Genomic DNA, 6568 nt, shown 5'->3' on the forward strand with positions numbered 1-6568 from the left:
ATTATTGCATGTTACTAACACAACTTCTCCCCTTTCTGGTAGTCTTGTGCTTTCTCGTCCCTCTCCTCTCTCCTCCTGTCACTTCCTGCAGGTTTTCTGGCTCTGGAGCTGTGGAGTCTGGATCTGTGGCTGCGGGTCACCTGCTGCCCCCGTGTTCCTGCTGGACACCCTCTGCTGCAACGACTATTGTTACTAGTCCTATTGTTATTATAATCACTAACATTACGACTGTTACCATTAACACTACTATAAATATCTGTACCATTTTTCATTTAGTCTATAGCAACATCACCTTTACTGTCTGTACCTCTGTGTGTATATTGTGTAGGCTGCTCTCTCTCTCTCTCTCTCTCTCACCCCAACCGGTCGAGGCAGATGGCCGCCCACCCTGAGCCATGGTTCTGCTCGAGGTTTCTGCCTCTTAAAAGGAAGTTTTTCCTTGCCTCTGTTGCCTAGTGCTTGTTCTTGGTGGGAACTGTTGGGCTTCTGTAAATAGCATCATAGAGTACGGTCTAGACCTGCTCTTTTATGAAAAGCGCCGTGAGATAACTGTTGTTGTGATTTGGCGCTATATAAATAAAATTGAATTGAATTGAATTGAATTTAGGGTGCCACACAGTGTTTCCCATCATATTTACACTTGTTTATTTTTTAGTTTAAAAAAACATCTTTTTCATTTTCCTATTGATTTTAGTAACTTGATTTCTCAGTTTACAATACCTTTCTCAGTCATCCTTACTCCCCACACTCCTTGCAGTTTAGTCACATCTCTATCAATCTGTATTCCTGTCTGTCATTTTTGTGCATGTGCTTTGTTGAATCCCTCTGAGACTTTTATAGTCCTCAATCACAAATTAGCCAAATAACCAAATAACACCTAAACTTCACCCAAATATGCCCATAGGTGGCGCTGTTCTTGCAGATTAAAGACTCCCAAAATCCCATTCACTTACGTGCATTTTATATCTCCATAATCGCAAGTCCGATATTTCGTTCAATTCGGATTCTAGGTGGCGCTATAATTGAAGCTGAAAGGCCATGGAAAATCCGATTGAAATGAATAGGATTTCCAACCATGCCACATTTTACCTAGGTTTGGAATGGCGGATCAACACCAAACTTGGGGTCCTTAAGCAGCACGACTGCGGGGTGCCCGGCCCGGCTCGCACGCCCTCCGCGGGGCCAGGGGGGCAGCTTGCGCCGGGAGGCTTGGACCCCGCTTACAACTGCTTGCAGTTCTAGTTTCAATTGCTTTCTGTATGTATGTATTGTCCTTTATACCTGTTAACCTACCGTAGAACGTAGTCAGGTCCATCGCCTTTTTAACATCCTTTAAACATTGATGTTTTTAATATTGTTGTTTCCTTTTAAATTGTATGAATTTATTTGCTTGCTGTATGTTTGTCCTGTCCTTTGTATTTTTTTAAAAAACTTTTACTGAAGTGTATTGGTACCGTGCTGCATGGTGATTTTGTAATTAAAAAATAGATTGACTGACTGAATATGAGAATACAAATCTAGAATTAATACATCATGCTAGACATGAATATCAAGGCACAATAGCATAAAAAATACATATAAAATATTTGATGCCATTCTGCTTGTTCAATTTTAAAAGACTACAATCTCTCTTTTGTCTTCCCTCACAACAGTACCTCAAATACCCTCAAAGTCTCAGGCTCCTACAAAGGTTTGCCTGAGATCAAGAGCCTGTTACTACAGGGAGGAACCAGCCAGCATCTGTTTGCCACCAGGGGTTGCTGTTTCTTTTCTTCCACATATAAAGAGGTTTTCTTTGCTTCCAAATCCAATCTTTTTTCCTCCTACACCTCCTCCCGGCGGAAGCTCCCCAAATAGCAAAGCAGCACTTCAAACAGGCACCGACATCCTCTGAAAACCATCGACAGGGTCCAGCTTGGGGCTGCCCAGAAAGAAAAGGAGGAAGGAAAGAGAGGAGGGTGTATCGTGGTTATAAACACAAGCCAAAACGCAGAGGGAATACTTGTTTGGGCCTGCAGTGCAGCTTATGATGAGCCTGCAGCTTCATTCAGAGGCGGATTCAGCGCAGGCGCCCACTGGCACCCATAATTCCCTCATAGACTGCAAGTCCTCTTGTCACAGCCAGAAACTTTTAAGAACGGCAGCACCAGGCCAGGCATGTTTTGTAGAGGAAAGAGGCATAATCTGAAAAGAGGGATGATGCCAGTTTTCCCAACAGAGGATCTGTAATGGGACTGGGGGATGGTGCAGTGATCCAAGGTAGAGCTTAGTCAGTAAAGGCAGACTTTTGTCAGCATGTCAGACTCCCAAAAGATCCTTCTAGTCATGCAGACATTTTGTAAATGCGTCACCTAACGACATTAACTAGTTGTAATGCAGAGCTTTAATGACATAAGTCTGTTCAGGGCTTGTGAAATGGCCACATCTGTCTTTCCCATTTCTGCCAAACAGACAGCAAAAGCTTTTCCCTCCAACTATCCCCTTCAGTTTCCATCTCTCACTGGCTCCATGGTTATAATCCTGGAGTAGCTCAATGGGCTTGCAGTATGGCCCATTATTCACTCCAATACTTTTCCTCTCTGCTGGTCAATAGCCATGGATATAGTCTGAACTGAAAAGGTTTATTTGTTCCACGGGTGCAGATGGATCTGACCAGAAGGGAAGCATTAAGCCCTCATCTTATGGATTCCATAGCTTGATGTCCAGAGAAATGAGAAAGACAGTTTCTAAATAGTTTTCACATGTGGGTTTCTTTATTTATTTTTTGTTGTCCGGGCAATCTGGATGTTGATATTTATTTTGAAATGTGGCAAATCCCCAGAAGCCTCTGGCAGGTAGCCTCTCATAAAATTGCAGTCTTTTTCTCCCTTTCCTTTTAATCTGCAACAATTCAGTCGGCAGCTTGTGTGGGTACCTGCTCTTCTCTGTTCTTGTCCTTGTTACAATCTCATCAAGACTTTCTCTTCGCCTATCTGAGGATGAGAGATACGGGGGCAAAAAATTAAACAAGAGGAGGTGAGGATTTCAGTTTTTTTCCCGATTAATGTCAGATGAGCCGAGAATGACGGCTTTAAAATCTTCCAAGCTAAGTCGTCCTTAGGAAACAGCGGGCATGAAGGTGCACGCCTGTCATACACCCCTAATTTAATTCAGACTAACATTATAGCGTTTGTGTAGGCACAATGATAAAAATATTGACATTATCTACTCATTCTCAAATCAACACACAATTAGTTGGCTTTGGCTTTTCCCTGTCTGGATCACAAAGGTGAAAATTCACTGTGGCAACATGAACCATTCTATTAAGAAAAATATAAATAACTTGCACTAGAAATCTACAGTAGACACACTGGAACATTTTGTTATTAGATAAGACAAGTTTAATTTACAATAATTAAAGCTGCACCAATCAATATCTTTAAATTGAAAATGAAATAAAATACTACAGTGTGAAAGGGGCCACTGGTTATTAATCCATAGAAAATTATCACCCAATAAAAACAGTTTTTGAAAAAATAGTCTTTCCTCATCTGAATCAAAGGTCTAAAGATAGAGGGTGTATGCTGTAAAAATTGTTGTCTGACGCAAATTTGTGATTTGTGATATTAGTTAATATAACTAAACTTTGACTATTTACTTTGACTCTGCAGTTCCCTTCAGCTGAATGGATAGTTTTAGCGTCTTTCAGCTCGATGTTTTGGTTTTACAGGTGTAACTTTACTGTTTTGATTCACTCTAATCTACCTCGTTTCCACCTGCATCAGATTTATTTTATTACATGTCTTCCAGTGTCCACTACCTGCCCAACACCAAATGGGCAGACAAAGTTAGCAACTAGCCAGTAAAAACTGAGCATTTTAGCAAGCCAAAGAAACACAACCCACAAGTAAAAGGAAGTGTGAATATGTGGCCAAACACATGACTCAGAATAAATGCTAATGTAGATTTGTGTCAGCTGCATGCGCAACATTGTTTTGCCAGCGTTATAAAGTGATAAAAAAATCTGTTTTACAGTTAAAGCAAGAATGAAATCACATAGTTCTGACGTACAATTAAAATGAATTGTGGACAAAACACAAAAAGTCTTACTTAATCCTCACTTAATTCAGTCATGTTTCACATTAAGAAATAAGACTGGACCACAGGTCTTCTAGTCAGGCAAGACAGCCTTGGTCTTATTGCCTCATGCAACAAATTCAAATGATTCATTCGGTAGTTCTGCACTTCTCATTCAATAATAAAACACCCAGAAGTAGCTTTTTAGTGATTATTCAGAAGCTATAAGCATTTGAATACACAATGAGTTTTAGGCTTGTGTTAAAACTTTCAGATTTGGGAAGAGGAACTTATGAGCAGATGAAGGCGGCAAGACTCTTCTGCCAGACTGCTGTAAGGTGATGCATGGTGAGTGAGGGAAATCTAGGACTTAATGAGGGGAATATTGGACTCTTGAATCCACAGTGTAATCATTTGGCTTCTGAACACTTGGATCATGCCGCTGAACTGTTTGGGGTAATTTGCTGGTCATTTTCTCCTCAAAAGGAATCAGCTGACTCAGACTTCCACCTGCTGAGTTAATGTGGTTATTAAAACTTGGTTTTTAGATTTACTTGAGGGTGAATAGAAATCACAGTGCTTATACATATATATATATATATATATATATATATTTGCATTCACATTCTTTTGTCTGCGGTCCAGAGAGAATATACTGTCCAAACAACAGAGTGGGAAGCCACTTGGGTGGCAAGATCAGTTGCCATCTAGTGCCAGCCTTAACACCAGCTCATCTCTCACACATACAGAATGTGTATTACCAGAATCTGCGAGACCTTAACCTAGCAGGCTGTAATCAATAAACATTTTCAGTCACAAAAGAGCCCTGTGATGCATTGGACTCTGAACACTGTGGCTATTGGATTCAGAAAGTGGTCTGACCTTCAAAGTTTCCTCCTGTTGAGACGGCTTTAGGTAGACTGATTTTGCGGAAATAAAAGGTGCCACATGTCACCCGAGGATACAAAGTTGGTGGTGCCCTTTTGTGTCTAGCCAGCGGTTCTTGGACACTGCTGACACTGTCAGACTGACCAATGGTCTGTTGAGCATTAGAAAATGCCAACCAACCACACTGGACGTATTGGTGTGGACTCATCTCAGTGTCTGTGTAAAGGAGGAATTCTGGAGATGTTAAAAGTTATTTAAAGGGGTTATATAACCAATTCAGATATTGCAGGTTATAACTGATCATACATGAAATAGGTAAAACTAGTCAAACTTTCCTTTCCTGGGTGCTCCTATATACTTAGCTTTATGTTCTCACCTGTTTTTCACAGACTGCTTAGTTGTGTTTGCTGGATGGCATCCATGTTCAAGTGTAAGGAGAATGAAGATATCCTTAGAAACCTTAGAGTTTGCTTTTTATTGGCCACTTGAGGACAGCAAAAAAGTTGTGAACTCAACATTGACATTATCATCACCTATTAAGACAAACTTGTTAGCAGTAACACTTACATATTCACAATAACGGACCAACATTATCATTCATTTGGAGTCGTGTTTCTGTCCACCTGGAGAATTAAAGTCCAATATTCACTCTTTGAGCTCTGTTTCTAATCTCCACAAATTCCTTAGGGAAATATTTGGCTCTTTAGCTGTTCACTATGATCAGTCTGTAACTTTGTCTGTCTGTTCAGTGCTGAGCAGGAAGGAGCTTTTTATCTGAAAACAGCTTTCTGCTGTGGTAAAAAACAAAGATCTGAGACCGGTAAGAGTAAAACATAATTCTTTAATTGTTGTTTCATTAGCTTGTGACTTCATGACTTTCCCTATTAAGAATGACTCGGAATTGATCACATGTATCAGAGGTCTGTTACAGAAAATAACACATTACTTCTGTTTGCAGTCTCAGAGACCACAACTGTAAAACATGGTTAAATACAATGCATGTCTTTATCCATGATTGGCGTTGACAGCACCTTTCAGGCAGCATTACTCACGCAAATCCCAAATTTTGGAATTGTATACAGTACAGTTTGTTCACAAATGTTCTAACAGGGACTTAAGTGAGATGTTTTATCACTATGTAGAAGGATGTGGATAAGATATTATATATTTCTTCATCTGTGGATGACTTTTTGGCAAACAGAAAGAATATGTATGTGTTCATCCATTGTCCATATAACATATAAAACAAGAAATATTTCCTTATTTGGCTTAATAACACTACATGGTCATTTTCACAGTTTGTCACCTTAATCAAATGCAAGCCCATTTTGTGCAACAGGAAGGGCTACCACTTCAGCGTATTTCAAGTTTCTTATTGCAGTTATTATTATTATTATTATTTTTTACACATACATAAGTGGGGTTTGTTGCACCCCAAACAATGATGAAGTAAAGCCAGTCTAAAAAACAACAACACAAGGGTTACTGTGGTGTCAGTAAATCGGTTTTATGAATGTTTCCATAACCACTTTACATAATAATAATAATTCACTTTTATTGCTTTGTTTCCCAAAACAGATGCATACACTGGTCAAATAAACTGCTTAGCCAAGATACAGCCAGG

The sequence above is a fragment of the Micropterus dolomieu genome, linkage group LG21 (genome assembly GCF_021292245.1).
Source record: "Micropterus dolomieu isolate WLL.071019.BEF.003 ecotype Adirondacks linkage group LG21, ASM2129224v1, whole genome shotgun sequence".
Classification (NCBI taxonomy): Eukaryota; Metazoa; Chordata; class Actinopteri; order Centrarchiformes; family Centrarchidae; genus Micropterus; species Micropterus dolomieu.